This window comes from Procambarus clarkii, chromosome 64 (genome assembly GCF_040958095.1).
Source record: "Procambarus clarkii isolate CNS0578487 chromosome 64, FALCON_Pclarkii_2.0, whole genome shotgun sequence".
NCBI lineage: Eukaryota > Metazoa > Arthropoda > Malacostraca > Decapoda > Cambaridae > Procambarus > Procambarus clarkii.
The window spans coordinates 30084159-30110653 of record NC_091213.1 but is presented as its reverse complement, the minus strand read 5'-3'; the positions used below and the strand labels follow the sequence as shown (position 1 = coordinate 30110653).

The following is a 26495-nucleotide window of genomic DNA, read 5'->3' as shown; positions in this document are numbered from 1 at the left end:
TCCGCTCATCTTGGTACCAACCCTTACAATCTCTCTCTCTCATTCCTTTACATGTCTCAGCATGTTCGCCTCGCATCTTACTACGCTGTCTACTTTACATGTTGTAGCGTGTATTACTGTGTCCCATATCTTATTTAAACATGAGTCATATGTAAATATACCCGACTCCTTCCATCCATTACAAGTCCTAGCTTGTTCACCGCCCAACTCACTACACTGTCTACTTTACATGTTGTAGCATGTTTTCCGCACATCTTGATACCATCCCTTACAATCTCTCAATCCTTTACACATCCCAACTTTCAACCCTTTCTTACAATTTTCCTCCATCCCTCCGCTACATGTTCTTACCCGTTCATTACAGTCCACTACATATTCTCTAATCATCTCTGTACTAATTCTCAAAACTAGTTGTTTCTGTCATTTTAGTAAGTAAGTAAGTAGATCATCGTTATTAACAACAACAACAACAACAACAGTAACATTACTAATTCACAGTAAGTTACTACTGAGCATTTAGTAGTTATCCATTTTCAAAATAAGGTCAATATAAATCATTCTAAGACATCTTCGTACAATTAAAGATACTTGCTTGTGCACTAAGTCATTACTTACAGTAGCATCTTAAGGCATTGTTTTCGTAACTCAGTTTTATTAAACATACACCTTCATTAGTCAAAGGAAAACTTTTCAAGTCATTGTATTCAATATTTCCGTTAAACTTACTACATCATGTCATTATTCGGTTTCATAATTAGGTACTTGTTTCAGTCCTCCAATGTAATAAGCAAATTATTCTATTAAGGATAAAGAAATCTTATTTAGAAGAGACATTAAGTTTATTACAACATTTAACGCATACAGTTATTCTTAGTAGTTATACAGGTATTCATAAGTGTTCAAGAAGCAAACATATACAGTTATTCTTAGTAGTTATACAAGTGTTCAAGAAAATCATAAGTGTTCAAGAAGCAATGGGATTTATTATATATAAAATATTTCCTCTACAAATTGGACAGCATTTCAGAGCTAAAAGACAACCACTGCATGTCACCATATGTTTACATGGTAGTATTACAATATTTATATTTTTATCCATACAAACTCTGCATAAAATATCTTCTTCCCAAGATTGTTCTGTACAGTCCTTGTTTTCAACAGTGTTAGTACAAGTCTCCGGTAAAGTTTTCAATCCCAGATCTTCAAGCGTAGCTTCTTGTTCCTTTTTATCATCAACTGCTTCATAAATTAAGTCCCGTACCCGTAAATAAATATCTGTACCCTCTTGCATATACCTCAACACGATTTCTAGGCATCTACTTTGTATAATAAAAGGTAACAAATCTCTGGATTCCTTAAGATACTCACTTAAAGCATATCTTATACTCTCCACAGGTAATAATTTTTGATGAATCAGATGTTTGAACTTATCCATACCCTCCATTAAGATATTAATTAAATCATTGTCTATAGGTTTTATAGGTAATGGTATTGTCAATCTAGCATTCTTAACAAATTCCTTGCCCCTTGCAAGAATAATGTAAGCACATTCTGGACTACATCTCGCATGTAACGTCCAAGGATCATCTTCTGGTCTCCAATTTCGTATTCCACAGGCGCAGTGATAGCAGCAGACGTGGTCACTTATACCTGAAAACCATAAAACAATCCAGCATTATCTCGTTACTATCTTTTAACTAATATTCATTATTTCTTTACTTATAACTCTATTAAGTTAAAATAGTTAAAACACTTCATACCACAGTAAAAAAAAACCAGCTTCTGCCAGCTCATGAGAAGTTTGCTTGACGCTTCCAGGCCATGTCATATCAAATGTCTCTAGGCGAGATTTATAAGTTACCAATCCTGGATTCAGCGATTTCCTAAATTTTATCAATCCCAGATCTTCCTTAGGAGGAGCACCACCTAAAAAATATAACGTAGTTACGTAAATTATTCTTTAGAAGAATAAGAAGTGTCTATTTAAGCAATCAAGTTTTGTACAGAGTATATAAGACTGGTATAAGAATACATCATAAGAATATATACTTACTACTATCACTTATTTTCTTATTTCCCAGTTCTATTTTATGGGAAACAAATTCCAGTCCATATTTGAAAGCTATCTCAGACACCTCTAAAGAAACATTGTCACTCCTCTTGCCTCTAATAAAGGCACAGTCTTGATTAATGATCTTATGACGTCTTCTGGGGGTATCACCAACAATCCATGCACCTACTATACAATAACAAAATGCACACAAACAGTAATCACTATTGCGAAGGTAGTAGAACCCATCTTCAACTAAGTCAATAGGGTTTAACCACTTAATGGGCCAATCCACAAATGTTTGTAGTCTAACTCCTGCACATTTAAGGCTTTCTATACTGTAAAACTTCCTGGCACACAAAGGATCCATCGTGTGAGGGCAGCACTAACTATTAGAGTAGGATAAGCAAGTATATATATCCCTAAAATAAGTATCGTACATCGCTACATATTTAACAGTTTCCCCATTTATAATAGACAGTAATTTCCTCTAAATACTTCTCTATTTTAAAATCCTTAAAGTTTCATAATTAAATAAAGCTCTTATATAAATACTTAGTAAACTACTTTCATTATTTATTAGACTTATTAGAAAAATACATCACTTTGGCAATCTCGCTAAAAGTATACTGTTACGTCATTATTCGTAGCTGCCGTACATAATGATAGATATATATATAATTTAGTAGTAAATTCTTATTTAATCTAATTAAAATATATGCTTAAAGCATCTATATCCTAAAATGAAATATACTATTAGTTATAATGTCATATATAATATCACTCTAAGGTAACAAAAATCCTTATTAATATATTCAAATAAGTGGTAACTTTTACATTTCCCCCAATATAAGAGCGCGGACCTCACATTAGGGATATTATTACGACTATCTGGATCGTATCTACTACCTTACGAGGAAGAAAATTCACCATGGATACTGTTCTGACAACTTGTCAGGGTTATTTAACCGACGATTCATTTTGTAATAATGAAACCTGTATTGTGTACGGAGTGAACTGTATATCCTGTGTTCCCCGAGGAATGGCCCTAGACTTAGCCAAGAAATATTCTCATGCTGACGCTTATAATGTTCGCCGACCCTTGTACAGTCTTAAGAGATGTATCCCTGAAGATCGTCCAGTACCAGGAACAATTCATATCTCTAAAGGAGAAAATCTTCCGTTTATTGTTGCTATAGCCACTCAATACGGTATTGGATTACCTATAGAAAGTAATAACATTGCTCAGGGAATTATAGAAAACTCAAAAGACAGAAACATGCTCTCTGGATTAAACGAAGATACATCCATTAATCGTCTCGTCTACTTCAAGAATGGTATGAAAGATTTATTTAACTTTATCAAGGGCTCTCCTCAAATTATGAGAGTTATAATACCAACAGGAATTGGGATTACATGTGTTCGAAGAGATAAAGTTTGGGAAGATACTTATCTTCCTGTTATTGAAGATATGTATAAACAGTTAAAACCCTACGGAGTGGAAGTTAAATTACTGTTTAACGAGGAGATTATGCAGAGGAAGAGCAAGTAACACTTGGCAACCTTTTGTGTGCGCAGTGTTTCTACGCGCAGCCTAAAGATGTATATATGCTTCCCCGGAGTGATCTCTTACGGTGTCCTCCTCTTCTTGGATGTCAGAATCTACTTCAAGCTTGGATATTCAAGGCTATGGAGATCAAGACTATTATTGGAGACTTTGCCTCCCTGTCCGTCTACAATAATCACGACTGTTTATTGTACGATCTTGATGCTACGAGTGTACAAATGTGTAAAATTGTGCAAGGATTGTGGGATCGTTACCCATATGCGAGATTACATCGCGAAAACTTTCCTTACAAAAACAGGGCTGTTGTATCTTATCGCAGTAACCCTGGCAGTATACATATTGGAGAACCACCTGAATTTAACAACAGGATGGATGAAGATCTCCATCTACCCCTTATTATTGGTTTAGTGACTCAGTTTGCTAGTAGACCTGCAACTTTACCAGCATATGAAAATCCTCCGTGTGAAGTACGAAGTTTAGATGAACATTTTTATGATGGACTTGAAAAAGATACAGAATATCAGAGATGGCGCTGGTTTGAAAATGCTCTGAAGGAAGCCCTTGTTTTCATTCTTAAAAGATGTGTTAAGAGAATTATTATTCCATATGGGTTTGGCATGTCAAGTTATTTGGACAACTGCGCAGTATGGGAAAGTAAATATTTGCCTATACTTGAGAAAATAGGACAAAAACTACGAAAACGAGGTATTGTACTCTTCATAGTACGTCCTGAAAACATCGTTCCTCCTCAGTCATCCACCCACGGCATCTTTGAAAATAAGATTCCATACATTGCTGTTCTTCAAAATGGACCCACAACTAATGCTACTGATGCTGCTAGGACACCTGAAGATGATGCTACGCCTGCTACCGCTGATGCTAGTTCACCTTCTATCAACACTAAGTTGTCTGATACAATTAATTCAACACCTGTTAATGTTACTACGTCTGTTGATACTAATGTTACAATGTGTGTTAGTAGTAGTTTTACAAATTTAGAAGAGAAGATGGATTGGGAATAATAATGTCTGTAAATAATTTATACTTTGTACATTTTTACAAATTAAATACATTGTACATTTTTACACATTAAATAACAAAATAGAAACTCGTGTGTTTATTTTCTCCCTTTTTAATGTCTAAATGTCAACTCTACTTTTCTGAGTATATAGGAAGAGGTACGAAACTTTTTCTGTCTTACTTCAAGATGGATTGTTCTATGTACATGCAAGTGAAGCTTAAGCGTTTGAATAAGTGTATTATAGATGCTGATTTTACTAGTGATGAAATTCTAAAACCTGGAGACTGTCTTGTCTACGATTCTCATAATTTATCTGGTGGATTTGCACAACTGTTATGGGAAAAATATCCTTACAGTAAAGTTTCTGAGTGTGAAGTGGTACAGAATAATATAACTCCTGGTGGTATAGTACTTGCTTTATCTCCAGAACCAGAAATAAAACCTCATATTATAGGACTTCAATACAGTAGCTCTAATGAAGATCTAGGATTACAGAAAGATATTATTAAACGTTGGAGTTTTAAATCTGCAATAAGACAAATTTGTTGTCAGGCAAGAAATAATAATTTAATCAAGCGTATAATTATTCCATATGGTATTGGGTTTAATGACGGAATAGGAAGGAGTAAAGAAGAACAAGAAGAATGGGAGACACACTATTTTCCAGGACTAGCCCATTTAGCTTATGTTTTAAAGAATAATAAAAAAGAATTATTAATGGTTCGTATACCTCTTGGAGAAGATGTTACGGGGACTGGGAGAGAGAAGAAACAAGTAGAGGATGGATCTAATAAACGGAAGAGAATGTCATAGTTAAACTAGTAGATCTAAAATAACACATATAACTAATTTGGAAACTACAGCTAAGAGAGAGGGGCGGAGCGTAACAATCTCCGATGTGATAAGCTAGGTCGGGATATATCTTGACATAAACTCCCCATCTCGGTCCAGCAGTGAGAAGACATACTCGGATCGATGGCTGCTGTATACAGTAAGTGCTTATTGTATGATGTACTTACAGTACTCGTTATATTTGTTGTGATATAATTTTGCTTATTATTGAATATCTTTTAGTTTTGAAATATTATGATTATTTAATAGTCCCTGTGTTAAATATTGTATTTTTCTTTGTTTAAAGATCTACCCCATGTGATGGATGTGAAGAGTCTACCAGGGTTTGGAAGCATGCCTGATCTTGTGTCAGAAACTATATGGCAAAGTCCAGCTTCGACTGTTTTGTGGAAGAATATGCCCCTGGCGGAAAAACAGACTTATAAAGTGATGACACATACTGATAAATGTACGCATGAGAACATTGTTCCAGCTCTAGCAAAGTTTATTAGCAAAAGTGAAAATGTTTTAATGATACTGATTGGTCGTGATTTTATAAAGTTGAAAGAAGAACTTCCATTGATAAAATGTGACATAGTCTTATTTAGCTTTAAAGAGAGTGTTACAGATGTACTCAAGAAACATGAGAATTGTCAAGTGTTGTTGCTGACGAAAATTCCTAGTAAGGCCGAGATGAAGAAAATTTCTTTGTTATTTAAAGGCGATAAAATAATTTGCACTTTTAGACCTAAACCCCGTTTTAAATACATATTTCCAGAATTTGAAGAAGTGCCTATAGGATGTAACTTAAAGGATAAATTTTTTATAAGAAAATTTGTGGATGAAATTGGTTCTCCAAATGCTGCAAACTGGTTTATTAATAAGTTGAGTTCTGAAGAACGAGAAGTGTATACTATAATGAGCCAGGATGAACTGCAACAGCAGGTAAATAGTAAGACTGTGAAAGAGCTTAGTATTATTCACCCTAAAACAGAAGAAGATGAACATTGGAGTTTAATTGATCATATGGAGGAGAGCTTTCCATCTTTTCCGTTAAATTTAATAAAGATGAGACCAGAAATAGGATATCATACCCCCCAAAAGATAGAAATAGAGGCAGTGATGAGATTTATAGGACAGGATCCTGTACTTGGTGTTTTCTCTGGTATGGCCTTTATTGAAAACCTTATTAGGATAAGACATACTAATGTGGTACGAGCTACAGATAATTACTCGAATATGGGTGAGAGTAAGTGGATGGAGGTTGAACAAATGGATGCTGTAGAAGCAGTTAGGACTTATTGTAATGACAGAGAAGTACTTCTAATGTCCTGGCCTGAATTGATTTGTGATGATAATGTTTATAGCGATGCTTTCTATGTTTTAAAGGAATTTAAGGGACAAAAACTAATCTATTTTGGAGAAGGGGAAGGGGGATGCTGTGCATGTGATGGATTTTTTAACTTGCTGGATAGTGAGTTTCATTGTGTGAAATCAAATACATGTTTTACTTATAATTCTTTTATAAATTCAAATGTTTATTTCTATATAAGACTATAGTGTTTATGATTTCTTGAACACTTGTATAACTACTAAGAACACTTGTATATGATTTTCTTGAACACTTGTATAACTACTAAGAACACTTGTATATGATTGCTTCTTGAACACTTATGATTTCTTGAAATACCTGTATAACTACTAAGAACACTTGTATATGATTTTCTTGAACACTTATGATTTCTTGAAATACCTGTATAACTACTAAGAACACTTGTATATGATTTTCTTGAACACTTGTAAAACTACTAAGAACACTTATGATTTCTTGAATACCTGTATAACTACTAAAAACACTTGTATGCGTTAAATGTTGTAATAAACTTAATGTCTCTTCTAAATAAGATTTCTTTATCCTTAATAGAATAATTTGCTTATTACATTGGAGGACTGAAACAAGTACTTAATTATGAAACCGAATAATGACATGATGTAGTAAGTTTAACGGAAATATTGAATACAATGACTTGAAAAGTTTTCCTTTGACTAATGAAGGTGTATGTTTAATAAAACTGAGTTACGAAAACAATGCCTTAAGATGCTACTGTAAGTAATGACTTAGTGCACAGGCAAGTATCTTTAATTGTACGAAGATGTCTTAGAATGATTTATATTGACCTTATTTTGAAAATGGATAACTACTAAATGCTCAGTAGTAACTTACTGTGAATTAGTAATGTTACTGTTGTTGTTGTTGTTGTTGTTAATAACGATGATCTACTTACTTACTTACTAAAATGACAGAAACAACTAGTTTTGAGAATTAGTACAGAGATGATTAGAGAATATGTAGTGGACTGTAATGAACGGGTAAGAACATGTAGCGGAGGGATGGAGGAAAATTGTAAGAAAGGGTTGAAAGTTGGGATGTGTAAAGGATTGAGAGATTGTAAGGGATGGTATCAAGATGTGCGGAAAACATGCTACAACATGTAAAGTAGACAGTGTAGTGAGTTGGGCGGTGAACAAGCTAGGACTTGTAATGGATGGAAGGAGTCGGGTATATTTACATATGACTCATGTTTAAATAAGATATGGGACACAGTAATACACGCTACAACATGTAAAGTAGACAGCGTAGTAAGATGCGAGGCGAACATGCTGAGACATGTAAAGGAATGAGAGAGAGAGATTGTAAGGGTTGGTACCAAGATGAGCGGAAAACATGCTATAACATGTAGAGTAGAAATAGCGTAGTGAGTTGGGCGGTGAACAAGCTAGGACTTGTAATGGATGGAAAGAGTCGGGTATATTTACATATGACTCATGTTTAAATAAGATAGAGGAGACGGTAATAGTTGTTTAAGTCTTGTATAAAATGGGAAAGAAGTAGAGAATATGTAAGACTAAGTACAGATCTGAACTTACAGAGAATATGCTATGAACGGGGAAAGAATGCAAATTAACAGCTACATTTAAATTTATGAGACTTGGATGAGATGGAGGAAGGTGGGAGGGGGTGAAAGATAATTAAACAGGTTGGGGTTATGTGTATACTCGGATAAGAGATAAGCTGGAGACGGACTTGATCGAATATATTTATGTCTGATGATCTAAGGCTAATGTCCAGATTAATTTTACTACGTTAGAAAATAAGGTGATCTTAAATCTCAGGGTGATTTAGTTGGAAAATAAAGAACTTGCACAAATGAACTAAGCTGGGGCACAAGAGTTGAAACTTGATAACTGAACTGGTTTTTATTTACTATGTCTGAAAATGTAGTTGGGTGTTTAAATCTCAGGGGGATTTGGATTGATAGTAATGAATTTACAGGAGTGAACTTGGACAGAGGACAAGAGCTAGAGTTTTATAATTGTTTTCATCATATTTACTATGTCTGAAATACAGAGGGTAAAAATTTCGGGGAAATTGATGGTTTATTTACAAAGACTTGAGGGTGGAAGAGGGTGGGGGACGAGAGCTGGAGCTCAGTAACTGACTTGATCTTATTTACTAACTTTGAAGTATGTCTGCTTTTAATTTTAGGGAAATTGATGGGTTATTTACAAAGATACGAAAGAGAATTAAGGCGGGGACGAGAGCTGGAGCTCGTAACTGTGATCTTATTTACTAACTTTGAAGTATGTCTGCTTTTAATTTTAGGGAAATTGATGGGTTATTTACAAAGATACGAAAGAGAATTAAGGCGGGGACGAGAGCTGGAGCTCGATAACTGACTTGATTTTATTTACGGTGTCTGAAATACAGAGGGTAAAAATTTAAGGGAAATTGATGGTTTATTTACAAAGATACGAAAGAGAACTAAGGCGGAGGACAAGCGCTGGAGCTTGGTAACTAAATTACTGTATTGAACTACATTTGAAATATGATTATTTTTAAATTTTAGAGGGATTGGAATGATAGTATTCATTATACGACAGGGGACTAAGGTGGGGGAACGTGAGCTAGAACATGCTTACTAACATGATTTATTTGTGTAAAACTGACTTGCTTAATGAAAAGGAGCAAACATACGATGTTGGAAAATAGTTGAACTGAACTGAATGAAAGGAGAGAGAGAGAGAGAGGAGGGACGGTCCAGATATTATGAAGAAGATAAGATAAGATAAGAGCCGACTGGCTGGCCGGGCGTAAGGTAAATAAAGGTGACGCGAGAGATTGCGAGGTAAGGGGGGAGGGAGGGGGGTGTGATGTACGAAACCCTGAAAACCATGACTTACACAGGTGATTTTCTAAATTTACATGAAAACTATGGCTTACACAGACGGATTTTGTAAGTTGAAAACATGTAAAACATGTCCGTAGAGTTCTCCTGGAAGCCCTAAAGCGCTACATACGATATTTGAATTTGTCCCATAAGGCCTTAACAAACTTCTAAGTCTCGGAAATTATTTTTCTCGTAAGAAATCCTTACTTCTAAAATCTGTGACTGACAAAATTTACCTGAAAACCCCCCAAGCGATACACACGAATTTCCAAGAAAACAAAAATTCGTCTGTGAGTCGTACGACTCACAGGGGAATTTCCAAATTCACCTGAAACCCCCACGACTCACAAACGATTTTTCTCCCAGAAAAAAAAAATCGTCTGTGAGTCGTACACCCTACTACTCCCCTCCACCCACCAGCAGCACCCTACCCCTCCACCCACCAGCAACACCCCACCCCTCCACCCACCAGCAGCACCCCACCCCTCCACCCACCACCAGCACCCCACCCTTTCACCCACCAGCAGCACCCCACCCTTCCACCCACCCGCAGCACCCCCACCTCTCCACCCACCAACAGCACCCCACCCCTCCACCCAATAGCAGCACCCCACCCCTTCACCCACCCGCAGCACCCCACCCCTCCACCCACCAGCAGCCCCCCCACCCCTCCACCCACCCGCAGCACCCCCACCCTTCCACCCACCAGCAGCACGCCACCCCTCCACCCCCCAGCAACACCCCACCCCTCCACCCACCCGCAGCACTCCACCCCTCCACCCACCTGCAGCACCCCTCACCCCTCCACCCACCAGCAGCACCCCACCCCTCCACCCACCCACAACACCCCACCCCTCCACCCACCCACAGCACCCAACCCCTTCCACCCACCCGCAGCACCCCCACCCCTCCACCCACCAGCAGCACCCCACCCCTCCACCCACCCACAGCACCCCACCCCTCCACCCACCCGCAGCACCCCACCCCTCCACCCACCGCAACACCCCACCCCTCCACCCACCAGCAGCACCCCACCCCTCCACCCACCCGCAGAACCCCACCCTTCCACCCACCCGCAGCACCCCCACCCCTCCACCCACCAGCAGCACCCCACCCTTCCACCCACCCGCAGTACCCCCACCCTTCCACCCACCCGCAGCACCCCCACCCCTCCACCCACCAGCAACACCCCACCCCTCCACCCCCCAGCAACACCCCACCCCGCCACCCACCCCCAGCAGCCCACCCTTCCACCCACCGCAGCACCCCCACCCTTCCACCCACCAGCAGCACCCCACCCCTCCACCCACCAGCAACACCCCACCCCTCCACCCACCAGCAGCACCCCACCCCTCCACCCAACCGCAGCACCCCACCCCTCCACCCACCCGCAGCAGCCCACCCCTCCACCCACCCGCAGCACCCCCACCTCTCCACCCACCAACAGCACCCCACCCCTCCACCCACCAGCAGCACCCCACCCCTCCACCCACCAGCAACACCCCACCCCTCCACCCACCAGCAGCACCCCACCCCTCCACCCACCACCAGCACCCCACCCTTTCACCCACCAGCAGCACCCCACCCTTCCACCCACCCGCAGCACCCCCACCTCTCCACCCACCAACAGCACCCCACCCCTCCACCCAATAGCAGCACCCCACCCCTCCACCCACCCGCAGCACCCCACCCCTCCACCCACCAGCAACTCCCCCACCCCTCCACCCACCCGCAGCACCCCCACCCTTCCACCCACCAGCAGCACCCCACCCCTCCACCCCCCAGCAACACCCCACCCCTCCACCCACCCGCAGCACTCCACCCCTCCACCAACCTGCAGCACCCAATCCCTCCACCCATCAGCATCACTCCACCCATCCACCCACCCGCAGCACTCCACCCCTCCACCCACCAGCAGCACTCCACCCCTCCACCCACCTGCAGCACCCCATCCCTCCACCCACCAGCAGCACTCCACCCCTCCACCCACCTGCAGCACCCCACCCCTCCACCCACCCGCAGCACTCCACCCCTCCACCCACCTGCAGCACCCCATCCCTTCACCCACCAGCAGCACTCCACCCCTCCACCCACCCGCAGCACCCCACCCCTCCACCCACCCGCAGCACTCCACCCCTCCACCCACCAGCAGCACTCCACCCCTCCACCCACCCGCAGTACTCCACCCACCCGCAGCACCCCATCCCTCCACACACCCGCAGCACCCCACCCCTCTACCCACCCGCAGCACCCCACCCCTCCACCCACCCGCTGCACCCCACCCCTCCACCCACCCGCAGCACCCCACCCCTCCACCCACCCGCAGCACCCCACCCCTCCACCCACCCGCAGCACCCCACCCCTCCACCCACCCGCAGCACCCCACCCCTCCACCCACCCGCTGCACCCCACCCCTCACCCACCCGCAGCACCCCACCCCTCCACCCACCCGCTGCACCCCACCCCTCCACCCACCCGCAGCACCCCACCCCTCCACCCACCCGCTGCACCCCACCCCTCCACCCACCCGCAGCACCCCACCCCTCCACCCACCCGCAGCACCCCACCCCTCCACCCACCCGCTGTACCCCACCCCTCCACCCACCCGCAGCACCCCACCCCTCCACCCACCCGCTGCACCCCACCCCTCCAACCACCCGCAGCACCCCACCCCTCCACCCACCCGCTGCACCCCACCCCTCCACCCACCCGCTGCACCCCACCCCTCCACCCACCCGCTGCACCCCACCCCTCCACCCACCCGCAGTACCCCACCCCTCCGCCCTGGCTCCTCGGCTCTTTCATCTTTCGCTACAATTGTCTGGTTTCTCTGACCGGTCCTCTTTCCACCTTACACTTTCCCCTCATTTCCTCTCTGCCCTCTTATTCTGTCTTTCACATAACGTTCCTGTTTCTCATAACGTTCCTGTTTCTCATAACGTTCCTGTTTCTCAAAACGTTCCTGTCTCTCATAACGTTCCTGTTTCTCATAACGTTCCTGTCTCTCATAACGTTCTTGTCTCTCATAACGTTCCTGTTTCTCATAACGTTCCTGTTTCTCATAACGTTCCTGTCTCTCATAACGTTCCTGTCTCTCATAACGTTCCTGTCTCTCATAACGTTCCTGTTTCTCATAACGTTCCTGTCTCTCATAACGTTCCTGTCTCTCATAACGTTCCTGTCTCTCATAACGTTCCTGTCTGTTTCTCGTCCAATTCCGTTAGTCTGTTCATTACCCTGTTACTTACTCGTCTGTTTCTCTCTCTCTCTTTATCTCAATTTGTTCCTTACCAACGCTTCTTTACTCCTTACCCTTTCTTCCTCATTTTCTTCTTGATCCGCTCCTTTGTCAACTTCCTGTTCTTCTCTCTTCTCCTTTCTCTTCTCCCCTTCTGTCCCTCTCTCTTCTTCTCTTCTCTCTCTCCCCCTTCTCCCCTTCGCTCTCTCTTTCTCTTCTCCCCTTCTCTCCCTCCCTCTTCTCCCCTTCTCTCCCTTCTCTCTCTTCTCCCCTTCTCTCCCTCTCTCTTCTCCTCTTCTCTCACTCTTCCTCCTCCTGGTCGCCATGACCGAGGCTGGAGTTCAGTAGCCTCCAACAAAGACTCAGCGAGGCACAATGTCAACATATAATCCTGTGACTGCTGGCGGAGGAGCATATTACACGTGCTCCGAGCTGCTGTTTGTTTACTGAGTTTTCTGTGTACTCGCCTAGTTCACCTAAAAGTGCTTTCGAGAGTTAAGATTCAGCTCTTTGGTCCCGCCTCTCAACTGTCAATCAATTAATCACCAATCAGTTGGGTATATGTTCCTGATCCTATGTGGAGCTGTATTCTATCATCATTTGTAAGAGTGCATGTGAGTCAGCCTCCACCATCATCACGGCCTAATGTGATGTGGTGGAAGCAGTCTAAATTAACTACTACTATTGACTACTCTTGACAGTGAACAATATTGTTTCTATTCTCTGAGGCTCATTTGTGCACTCAGTGTGCGCACGTGCGTGTATTAGTGATAGTTCTTGTGTGTGTACCTACCTACTTGTGCTTGCGCGGGTTGAGCTCTGGCTCTTTGGTCGCGCCTCTCGACTGTCAGTCAACTAATGTACAGGTTCCTGAGCCTATTGGGCTCTATCATATCTATACTTGAAGCTGTGTATGGAGTCAGCCTCCACCACATAACTTCCTAATGCATTCCATTTGTCTACTACCCTGACATTGAAAAAAATCTTTCTAACGTTCCAATGGCTCATTTGGGCACTCAATTTCCACCTGTGTCCCCTAGTGCGTGTGCCCCTTGTGGTAAATAGCCTGTCTTTATCTACCCTATCAATTCCTCTGCGAATCTTGTATGTGGTGATCATGTCCCCCCTAAGTCTTCTGTCTCCCAGTGACGTATGGTTTAAGTTCCGCAGTCTGTCCTCGTAGCTCAAACTCCAAAGTTCGGGTTCTAGTCTGGTGGCAAACCTTTGAACCTTTTCCAGTTTAATCTTATGCTTGACTAGATATGGACTCCATGCTGGAGCCGCATACTCCAGGATTGGTCTGACATATGTGGTATATAATGTTCTGAAAGATTCCTTACACAAGTTTCTAAAGGCCGTTCTTATGTATTAAGGCATATGCCAACCTGGCATATGCCGCTGATGTTATCCTCTTGACATGAGCTTCAGGGGACAGATCTGGCGTGATATCAACCCCCAGGCCTTTTTCTCTCTCAGACTCTTGAAGGATTTCCCTTCCCAAATAATATCTTGTATCTAGTCTCCTGCTCCCTACACCTATCTTCATTACATTGCATTTGCTTGGGTTAAACTCTAACAACCATTTGTTCGACCATTCCTGCAGCTTGTCCAGGTCTTCTTGAAGCCTCAAGCAGTCCTCCTCTGTCTTAATCCTTCTCATAATTTTAGCATCATCAGCAAACATTGAGAGGAATGAGTCTATACCCTCCGGGAGATCGTTTACGTATTTCAGAAACAGGATAGGACCGAGTACAGAGCCCTGTGGGACTCCACTGGTGACTTCACGCCAATCTGAGATCTCACCCCTGACTGTAACTCTTTGCTTTCTATTGCTTCGGTATTCCCTTATCCACTGGAGCACTTTACCAGTTACTCCTGCCTGTCTCTCCAGCTTAGGCATCAGCCTTTTATGGGGTACTGTGTCAAAGGCTTTCCGACAGTCCAAAAAAATACAGTCCGCCCAGCCTTCTCCTTCTTGCTTAATCTTTGTCACCTGGTCGTAGAATTCTATCAAGCCCGTAAGGCAAGATTTACCCTCCCTGAACCCATGTTGATGGGTTGTCACGAAATCCCTTCTCTCCTGATGTGTTACTAGGTTTTTCCTCACGATCTTCTCCATCACCTTGCATGGTATACAAGTCAAGGACACTGGCCTGTAGTTCAGTGCCTCTTGCCTGTCGCCCAGACAGAGTGTCCAGAGTGGCCCAGAGTCCAGTGCCTCTTGTGTACTCACCTAGTTGTACTCACCTAGTTGTGCTTGCGGGGGTTGAGCTCTGGCTCTTTGGTTCCGCCTCTCAACCGTCAATCAACTGGTGTACAGATTCCTGAGCCTATTGGGCTCTGTCATATCTACACTTGAAACTGTGTATGGAGTCAACCTCCACCACATCACTTCCTAATGCATTCCATTTGTCAACCACTCACTAAAAAAGTTATTTCTAATATCTCTGTGGCTCATTTGGGCGCTCAGATTCCACCTGTGTCCCAAAGATCGTGTGCCCCTTATGTTAAATAGACTGTCTTTATCTACCCTATCAATTCCCTTCAGAATCTTGAATGTGGTGATCATGTCCCCCCTAACTCTTCTGTCTTCCAGCGAAGTGAGGTTTAATTCCCGTAGTCTCTCCTCGTAGCTCATACCTCTCAGCTCGGGTACTAGTCTGGTGGCAAATCTTTAAACCTTTTCAAGTTTAGTCTTATCCTTGACTAGATATGGACTCCATGCTGGGGCTGCATACTCCAGGATTGGCCTGACATATGTGGTATACAAAGTTCCTAATGATTCTTTACACAAATTTCTGAATGCCGTTCGTATGTGAGAAAGACAAAAACATAGAGAAAAACATAGTTGTTGTGCTGAGAGAGAAAACATAGTTGTATGTTGTCTTGCTTGGATCGGAAGGGTTGTTTTTGAGTAGAGCGGAGTTTTCTTTGTAAGCTAACAAGTCGGGATTGTGTGTGGAGGAGCATGTCTTGTGAGGAAGAAGAGGTGTTGCTTATTGTGGCAGAATTTTTGTTTGAGTTGAGGGGGGAGGGGTTGGTTGTGTGTTAAGTGCGAGGTGGTTGTTGTATGTGTGGCTGGAGAACGTTCTTGTGTGGGTATGTAGACTGTTCGTTTGTTTGTTTGTTTGTTTAGGAAGGTTATTCGTTCATCTGTGGTAGAGACAGATGTTTTTATTCGTTGGATTGTTGATACTTGTGTTTGGTGGGAGGAGGGTTTATGGAGAGTATTAATGGGTGGGGAGGTGTTTATGGAGAGTATTAATGGGTGGGGAGGTGTTTATGGAGAGTATTAATGGGTGGGGAGGTGTTTATGGAGAGTATTAATGGGTGGGGAGGTGTTTATGGAGAGTATTAATGTGTGGGGAGGTGTTTATGGAGAGTATTAATGGGTGGGGAGGTGTTTATGGAGAGTATTAATGTGTGGGGAGGTGTTTATGGAGAGTATTAATGTGTGGGGAGGTGTTTATGGAGAGTATTAATGGGTGGGGAGGTGTTTATGGAGAGTATTAATGGGTGGGGAGGTGTTTATGGAGAGTATTAATGGGTGGGGAGGTGTTTATGGAGAGTATTAATGGGTGGGGAGGTGTTTATGGAGAGTATTAATGTGTGGGGAGGTGTTTATGGAGAGTATTAATGTGTGGGGAGGTGTTTATGGAGAGTATTAATGGGTGGGGAGGTGTTTATGGAGAGTATTAATGGGTGGGGAGGTGTTTATGGAGAGTATTAATGGGTGGGGAGGTGTTTATGGAGAGTATTAATGGGTGGGAAGGTGTTTATGGAGAGTATTAATGTGTGGGGAGGTGTTTATGAAGAGTATTAATGTGTGGGGAGGTGTTTATGGAGAGTATTAATGGGTGGGGAGGTGTTTATGGAGAGTATTAATGTGTGGGGAGGTGTTTATGGAGAGTATTAATGTGTGGGGAGGTGTTTATGGAGAGTATTAATGGGTGGGGAGGTGTTTATGGAGAGTATTAATGGGTGGGGAGGTGTTTATGGAGAGTATTAATGGGTGGGGAGGTGTTTATGGAGAGTATTAATGTGTGGGGAGGTGTTTATGGAGAGTATTAATGTGTGGGGAGGTGTTTATGGGGAGTATTAATGGGTGGGGTGGTGATTATGGAGAGTATTAATGGGTGGGGAGGTGTTTATGGTGAGTATTAATGGCTGGGGAGGTGTTTATGGAGAGTATTAATGGCTGGGGAGGTGATTATGGAGAGTATTAATGGGTGGGAGGTGAACATTGGAGATGTTTGGAGATCCATTGGAGAACACATCCAATGGAGGTGTTCACGACTCCATTGGGTTTTTGGAGACGGTAACCTTGTAGGTGATCACCTATCTTTACTGTCATGATTAAGAGTGGAGGCAGCCCAGGCTGCCTCCAGGTGAGAGTTGATCCTGGGCGTTCCCTACATATCTGAGAACATGTAAATCTATATATAACTGAGGATATGATAATAGATATATGTAGGGGGTAAAAAAACACTACACTAATATATAAGAGTAATTTTAAGAGTCAAGAGGATATATTGTGAGGAGGAGGAATCAGAGGCGACGTGTCTCCTCCTGGATTATAAGTTGGGATTGAGCCTGCAACTACAGACTAAGTAGAGGAAGGCGGTCTGAACCAATCACCGTCCTGCAAGACGGTGACGTCACTCCGACGAGACGCCCTCTGAGGGCGAGACTCGTCAGTCCACAGAGCCTCCCCGTGGTCACGTCGTGGTCTCCTGGGAGAAGGAAGAGTAAAGCGCTCTGTGTTAGTGCTCAAGTGAAGGCTACTTGATGTCAAGTGTGAGCAAGCTGTAAGGGAACTTCGTACACTTCATACGGGCCTGACAGCTAAGTGGACAACGCTTCGGATTCATAGTCCCGAAGGTCCGAGTTCGAGTCTCGGTGGAGGCAGAAACAAATGGGCAGTTTCTTTGACCCTGATGCCCCTGTTACCTAGCAGTTAATAGGTACCTGGGAGTTAGACAGTTGCTACGGGTTGCTTCCTGGGGAGGGGGGGTGTAACAAAAGCAGGACTGGTCGAAGACCGGGCCGCGGGGGCGTTAAGCCACGAAATCATCTAAAGATTGTCCGTCCTGTATCTGAGCCTACTTTTCCTGGACTAGTTTTGGAACTATGAAGATGGTGAGGGGACTCGAAGTGTAATAAGTTAAGACTGAGACTACCAGCAAGATTGTGGACCAGAACCTTCTCCTGTTTGATAGCCAGATTGGCCGAGATTGGGAAGATGTGGTGAGGGCGTGTCACATGGTGGCGCCTGGGAGCCTGACCTCGGAGGCGGTCACTAGTCAAGAGGACGCGTTCTTCGACTGTCGCTCCTGGGGAGAGAGAGAAGTGAGGCGGAGACTGGTGCTACAAGAAGTGGTGTTACGGCCCTATTGGGTCGCAACTGGGTTCTTCTCTGATATTATTAGAGTTTGGGTATCCGGCCCCAAGTTAGTAGTAGCTTTCAAGGGGTGTGTTCCGTAACGCAAGTAAATTAAAGGGAAAGGGATACAAATGGTCAGAGATATATTTATAATCACCACCACCATAAATAAATATATAAACTGTCACACAGGGGGGATAAATACACAATGTACATAATCGTCTTCCTCTGAAGACACGGGATGCTCCACGGTGCTCACGATGAGTAGCCCTGGTTCTCTTCGTCGTGGCCCACGATGAATCCACTGATTCTTTCGGCGAATCTACCTCAGCCACAGGCCAGCCAAATCACAGTCCCACTGGGTGCACCACTCCACGATCGATACTAGGGTTGCGAGCCCTAGGCAGGAGCCTTGTGTGATTCCGCAGATCACTCTCCTCTCTCTGCACCACAGTGGCCAGTCTCTCCCACCAGCCAGCCCCCAGATAAGACGATTCCTGGTACTGCCACATCACAGGCAGGCTAACGCACTCACAGCTTCTGCAGCAAACACGTGAAGAGACTATGGCTGCCTTGGGTAGACTGCCTCATAGTCCAATACAGCAGTCCCAGGTCGACTCTGTAATCAGACACGTCATTAGTACTAGGGACACTCTAGGGCACCTCACTTACAGGCTTAGACACAAACGTCCACCTATCCACTCCATAGATGGCATTGCACGAGCTGATCCAGCCCTTGTGGCCGGTATATCCTGTCCTCACTAGATGGCGTCGTCCATTTGGAGGGGGGTTTCGGGAGCTGACCCACAGATGGCGTTGTCGTCACCGCTCCGTGCTCGGACGCTGGACTCGGGTCCGTAACACCTCCCCACCAAAAAGAATTTGGTTTGGGTCTCTATAAAAGAAAAGACAAACCAAATTAGAGCGTGGGTACAACTCCAAATGGACTCACGTACACTAAGAATTGGTGTGGCGAGGATGTCTTGTTCACAGAACTGTCCTAATGGGCAACTCTGGCATAAAAGAAACTTGCAGATGGAAGGCAATGACCTGCCTGATGTGATTTTCCACACCTCCACTAAGATGTCAAGTAGGGGCATAATCTCACGTGTCTTGAGTAAGGATTGGTATAGACGCGATCTGGGGTGAATCGACACTTCCCTGTGTCGTGGCACCGATGATGGCTGGTCATAGACGGCATTTCTGGTACCGTTCCGGTAGTCCTTCAGGGAGACGGGAACCTGGAATACAGGGGTCTGATAATTTGGAGTGACAGCGATAGTTAAATCAGTACTCACAGCATACGCCTCTACTAGGTCCACACCTAGTCCCAACAGGGCTGTTCGTACATCGAAGATGGTGTCCGCTCTACCGCCGTCAGGTCGACCAACGTTCCGCATAATGCTACCTCCAGGCTCAACAATCACGCGGGGGGTGTCAACCTGTCGGAAACAGTCACTCATAATATCACTTCTCATACCTCCTGTATCTACTATCACCTTCCAGGTCCCTTCTTTGACTGCAACACTCACAGTGCACGTCTCTAATCCCTGGGATCTCTTCACGATGTTCAAGGGAGCCACCATCCGTCGGGTCGTCCACTGGTCCTTGCTGAGAACACACATAGGAATCAAACAAAATACCGCCAAGAAACATTTGGCTAACTTAGGGATAAGTTTCATGAGCCTGTAATATCCATAGCCGGCTATTTCCATTAGCCTGGTTTGGACCAAAGAGGGCACTATAACCTTCGCACATACCTCACATACCTCTGGCGTCTGGGGAATCTCAGGCCGGTTCAAAGAACGCTGTACCTTGTCATACCGCAAGTACTCAGGTGCCTTCACTCCAGACTCTGGGGTATCTGTGGGTGTTTGTACATGAGGCCTCTCTTCTCGCTCAGTCGCTTCTGCCACCATAACCTCATGCTTCTTGTCGGGAGAAGAATCAGGAGACTCTGCTAGAATGTTGTCAATCTATGGGTGAGAGGGAGAATTAAACAGGTTAACTAATTCCATGTCTTGCTGTACTTGGGTATTACCTTTTCCAGCTGTTACCTCGGACCTTCCTGTTCCGGCTGACTCGTCCGCAACCTTGGGATGATTGTTGCTCCAATCTGTCACCAAGTCGTTGGCTAGTATCACGTCAATCCCAGCTATAGGTAGGGTATCGACTACTGCCAACGCACATGTGCCGCTGAAGTAAGGCGAGTCTAGATGTACCGGCACTAAGGGGGCGACATACTGCGTCCTAGGAAACCCAACCAGGACAACCTTTTGTCTCCCATTCACACTCACTCCCTCGGGTAATGAGTTTCTCACAATCAGGGACTGGGCTGCTCCGCTATCTCTGAGCACTACAACTTATCTACCAGTATGATCACTCGATACATACCCGCTTGAAGTGTGAGGGGAAAACAATCTTGGTTCTTCCTGACTAGTCATCAGGGACAGGGTTCCCTCTGGTGGTGTCACACAGCTCATCAACATCACCTCCCTACGTGTGCCGCTACCTCTTCTGCCTCGGCACAAAGCAGCTACATGCCCTTTCTGCCCACAAGTCCAACACACCATATTCCTACTCGGACTCCGGTGTTTCGGACTGTTAGGACTGGTCCTTCGAGGGCTACTTGGGGGCGTCTTCTCAGCGCTTTGTGGGACAGGTCTCTCCTCTTCCTGATGAGGTTTGTCAAACCGGCGTGGGTAATTCCTCAGGACATACTTAGCAGAAGGCCTATGCGTTAAGATGTACTCTTCAGCCATGGTGGCTGCCGCACATAAGGTCTCTACCTGCTGTTCCTCTAAGTACGTCTTCAGATCTCCAGACAGACAGTCTTTGAAGTCCTCTAGCAGTATGAGCTGCTCGAGGTCTTCTTTGGTCTCCACCTTCCGAGAGGCGCACCACTCTTGGAAAAGCCGTTCCTTGATTGTGGCGAATTCGGTGAACGTGTGCTCTGAGGTCTTGTTCAGGTTCCTGAACTTCTGCCTATACGCCTCAGGTACCAATTGGTACGCCATTAGCACTACCTTCTTCACCTTGTCGTAATCGCCGGAGTCATCAAGGGACAACGTGGAGTAGGCGATTTGGGCCTTCCCAGTCAGGACGGACTGTATCATGATGACCCAATTCTCCTTTGGCCACTCCAAAGAGGCTGCGACTTTTTCGAAGGCCGCGAAGAACTTCGAAACTTCCTTCTCGTTGAACTTCGGGACCATTTTGATGTTCCTTACCAGATCGAAAATACTTGTTTCCATTGTAGGCCTCCCACCGCCTAATTGCAATACTTCTAGCTCATGTTGTCTCTCTTTTTCCTCTCTGTCTCGTCGTTCTTGCCTGTCTCGTTCTTCTGTCTCTCGTTTCTCTTCTCTTTCTCGCTCTTCTCTTTCTCTTTCTCGTTCTTCTTTCTCTCGTTTCTCTTCTCTTTCTCTTTCTCGCTCTTCTTTCCTTTCTTGTCTTTCTTTTCCTTTTTCTTCTAATTCTAAACGCCTCATCTCCATTTCTTTTTCTTGTCTCTCTCTTTCCATTTCTAATTTCTTCCATTCTATCTCGCGATTTATTTCCAAGGCATGCATTTTGACTGTAAGTAAAATTATATTTAGCTCACCTGCATCACTGTCAATGTCACTGCCCTTATCTTCCTTTTCAGCGGAAGCTACTTCCTCACTTTCTTTTGTACTTTGTGCCTCACTTTCCTGTTTCTCTTCGGCCTTCAAATGCTTGTGAACCTTGGACAAGATCTCCACACGGGAATCACTGGCACATATCTTTATCTCCAGATAGGCACTTACTAATACGAGTTCCAGTTTTTCCAGATATTTTAATCTGGCAAGACAGTCCTTCCTGTTCAGAGAGGCCTGAACATCGTCCAGATCGTCGATGGTAGCTTTTTCTGCCATTGTCACTTAGATGGGACACTAGCACTTAACACACAGCTTTCACTTTTGGACTTAACGCACCGAGCACTTCAGTTGCCACTGTTGCACGTAATTACACCGGGCACCGCGCTACGCAATATTGCACTTAATCACAGCGAGCACCGCAGTCTACAATATTGCACTGAATCACTCCGAGCACTGCACAGGACGTATAACGTCCTAATAGTTACACACAGGGGGAATTATTTACAGGGGATTGCGCTACGTCACCACCCCTGTCAAACATACTTGACAAGGGGTCGGATCCCACTGGGAATGCCAATTATGTTACGGCCCTATTGGGTCGCAACTGGGTTCTTCTCTGATATTATTAGAGTTTGGATATCCGGCCCCAAGTTAGTAGTGGCTTTCAAGGGGTGTGTTCCGTAACGCAAGTAAATTAAAGGGGAAGGGATACAAATGCTCAGAGATATATATATAATCAGCACCACCATAAATAAATATATAAACTGTCACAAGGGGGGTATAAATACACAATGTACAGAATCGTCTTCCTCTGAAGACACGGGATGCTCCACGGTGCTCACGATGAGTAGCCCTGGTTCTCTTCGTCGTGGCCCACGATGAATCCTCTGATTCTTTCGGCGAATCTACCCCGGCCACAGGCCAGCCAAATCACAGTCCCACTGGGTGCACCGTCGTGGAGGCCTTCAACCACAAATCCAGCCTGTAGCTGGCAGGTTCCAATCAGCTCCGCTGTGTAGGCCACTCCACGATCGATACTAGGGTAGCGAGCCCTAGGCAGGAGCCTTGTGTGATTCCGCAGATCACTCTCCTCTCTCTGCACTACAGTGGCCAGTCTCTCCCACCAGCCAGCCTCCAGATAAGACGATTCCTGGTACTGCCACGTCACAGGCAGGCTAACGCACTCAACAGTGTTCATCCGGGGGGTGACTCACATCTTCTGCAGCAACACGTGGAGAGACTATGGCTGCCTTGGGTAGACTGCCTCATCATCCAATACAGCAGTCCCAGGTCGACTCTGTAATCAGGCACGTCATTAGTACTAGGGACACTCTAGGGCACCTCACTTACATGCTTAGACACAAACGTCCACCTATCCACTCCATAGATGGCGTTGCTGTCTAAGCGCTACCTCACCAGAGGTCAGCAGCGGCTATGTCACGAGCTGATTAAGACGGGAATCCAGCCCTTGTGGCCGGTATATCCCGTCCTCACTAGATGGCGTCGTCCATTTGGAGGGAGTTTCGGGAGCGGACCAACAGATGGCGTTGTCGTCACCGCCAAGAGTGGGGGACCAAGAGGTAGAGCCCCGGGCGAACACTGAGGGTAGCTGCATCCCTGTGTGAGGGACTGTAAATTATCCAGAACACTTGTGTCCCCAAGTGAGATGGGGACCCAGAGCTGAGTACCAGGACATGTGATTATGAAGGCACGTCCCTGGGAGCTAAACTGAGTTTATAGATTATATGGTCACAGATAAATTGACTAGGGCAACTATGTCAAACATGCAGCCCTTTGCAAGCACACCTGCGGCTCACACACGGGATACTTTAATTTGGTCACTTAACGGTCAAGATTGCTGTTTATAATTTAAACTATCACCTTTCAATTTATTTCAAAAGTACAAAAGAAACCCGAATGCAGCTGTGAGGCAAGTGAGTTAAGTTTCTAAAAATAAGATGACGTTAACTGTTAAGCTAGCTTAAATTACGTCTCAGTTTTTAACCAGTGATTTTATTTTTAATTTTATTTTTTTATTTTTCCGATTCCACATAGTTTTTAAAATGGCTCGTGCTCCTCCATCTAGAGAAAAGGAAACTGAATGAAGAATGGCGAGTGTTTAAAGAAAAATGGGAATTACAGTATTTTTTTACAACTGTGAATGGAAAGATAGATTGTTTAATTTGCAAGAACAGCATTGCCACGCCAGAAGAGTACAACTTGGAAAGACATTATGAAACGAATCTTTGATCTTACGATAAATATGAAGCCCCAATTCTCAAGACTCAAAGAATTGAAGCCTAACTTCAGACAGCAATAGACCTGTTTTACGAAAATTGAGAAAGGGAATATTGCTTCCGTTACTGCAAGCTATGAACTCAGCCGAATGATCGCTATGAGTGAAAATTCTTTCAGTGAAGGAGATTTCGCAAAGCAATGCCTTGTAAAAACGGCTCAAATTGTGTGTCCATAGAAAGCACATTTATTCAAAGATATTTAATTAACCAGGAACACTGTTGCTGAACGGATTCATAAAATGCCATGTGATTTAAAACAACAGCTGAAGGCCGCAGCATCAAGAGTTAAACATTTCTCTTGCGGTCAGCTTGCGGTCTTCATCAGGGACCGTATTTGTAAATTTAATATTTATGAAGAACCACTTGAACTCTTCCACCATGCATGACACTACAACAAGCCAGTACATCTTTGAGAAAGTCGAGCAGATTCTCCATGACTGTGGTTTGGATTTGAGTAATCTTGCATGCTTATCTACCGACGGTGCTGCGAGTACGGTTGACAGACATAATGGTGTTTCTGCCAAGTTACGAACAAAAATAGAAAACTCGCATCCAGATTTATCATTTGAACATTTTAACTGCATTATTCGTCATTAAATTTGTTTTCAAAGATTTTAAAATTGGACCATGTGCTTAATTTGGTCACAAAAACAGTATATTAGATGGCGAGCTATTAACCACCATCAATTCAGCCAGTTGTTGGAAGTTATGGATAATCACTTTACCGATGCTCCATTCTACACAGAAGTCTGCTGGTTGTCATGTCACAGAGTGCTGAAAAGATTTTATTTGTTGAGACGAGAAATAATTCTGTAAGTGGAGATGAAGGTCAAGTAAGTAATTATCGAACCTCGCCTGAGCCGTTTCCCATCGCCGATTACAGTGGTAGGAGAAAGGTCATGGGGACATGCTACCCTCAAGAGCACGTAGTTTGTTACCAGTAACAGAAGACTAACGACCCTGACAACTGCAGGGCAAGGATTGAGGAATTAATAACCGGGTAGAGATCTGAATAAGGGAACACCTTTACAGGAAAGGGGACAAGTGCGGATAGCCTCCTTGGCAGCACCGTCCGTATGCTCGTTTATGGGCACACCAATTTGGCTTGGACCTAGCAAAACTCTACCGAGTTTTGCTCAAATCTGCTGGATAAAAGCAACAACCTGCTGGATAAAAGCAACAACCTGCTGGATAAAAGCAACAACCAAAGTTGAATTTCAACTACACCAGGATGGACTGGATTAAATTATTCCAGAGCCATGAGGACACTGCGATAATCAACGACAACAACAACAAAGGAAGATTGACAGCAATAAAGCAATTGACAAAGAGTGTGAGAATATGGTTTCTCAACATTCTCCCACAGCTGATTGGAATGGCTCATTGCAGTGCATAGTGCACAGACCTTCGTGCACAAGCCCATCTCTCTTAACCCTGGATAGTGACCTGGCATGTTGGGTATCTCCAGAATGCCCACTTAACCAGGAACACTTTCATAATACGGACGCCGCCGTATGTCCAGGCAGGAAGTAGATACAGGGAAGTTAAGCATACTTGCCACCAAGGGTCAGTGGGTACATTGGCTGGTGCGGAGCGTGAGAGAGGAGAGGGAATGCCAGCAAGGCGACAGTGTGACCCTGAGGTCAACCTCAACCGGCCCGATGGAGAATAACAGCTATGTCGTTGCCGTGACGTGTTCATGACGTCACCTCTCCTACTGATCATCGAACGGTCAGTATGATTGGTTCCCGCTCATTTGCTGCAATGCTATTGGTCAAATTGTAATCCCTTATGTGTGCCCCACAAGATGCTCTGAGCCTCAGGAAAAAGCATTCACATGAGGGAGCCCTTACACAGAGGACGTGTCCTGTTCTGTCTATTCGGCCAATAGACTGAACACCGTCCATTCCTAAACGTCAAGTTAACTCAGCGTATTTTTGATATACCCACACTCGCCCAGAATCACGATTGTGAACATATTGTTCAGAAGCCTATAGTGACAAAATCACCAGAGCGAAACAGACTGGTATCAGGGAACCCCTAGTGACAAAGATCGTTGTGAGTGACCTAGAGTGAACTAAGGCAGTGCCGCCGCCTAAGTAACTTTTGTGTGACTTTACTACAGTGTACAGTGTAGTGCATGGTACCATATAACCTGCAATCGCCAGCCGCCACTCTGTCCCGAACGTGTAGCCCGTCGCCGCCCTCACTGTACCACGTGACGTCACCACCCTTACTCACCGCCAGTGCCAGTGTGTG

At 44.5% G+C, this 26495-nt stretch overlaps 1 protein-coding gene and 1 long non-coding RNA gene across 2 annotated transcripts in view; one reads left to right on the top strand and one right to left on the bottom strand.

The window, feature by feature from the left end:
* The window catches only part of LOC138354830 (neuronal cell adhesion molecule-like), a 253131-nt gene that overhangs the window by 185560 nt on the left and 41076 nt on the right, over positions 1–26495 (top strand). The gene's annotated exons all lie outside the window — the stretch shown is intronic.
* LOC138354641 (uncharacterized) lies at positions 985–2238 on the bottom strand. The gene is made up of 3 exons (XR_011223618.1): positions 2054–2238; positions 1761–1926; positions 985–1650 (listed from the first exon to the last, which is right to left on the bottom strand). It is a non-coding gene; the product is annotated as an uncharacterized lncRNA (long non-coding RNA).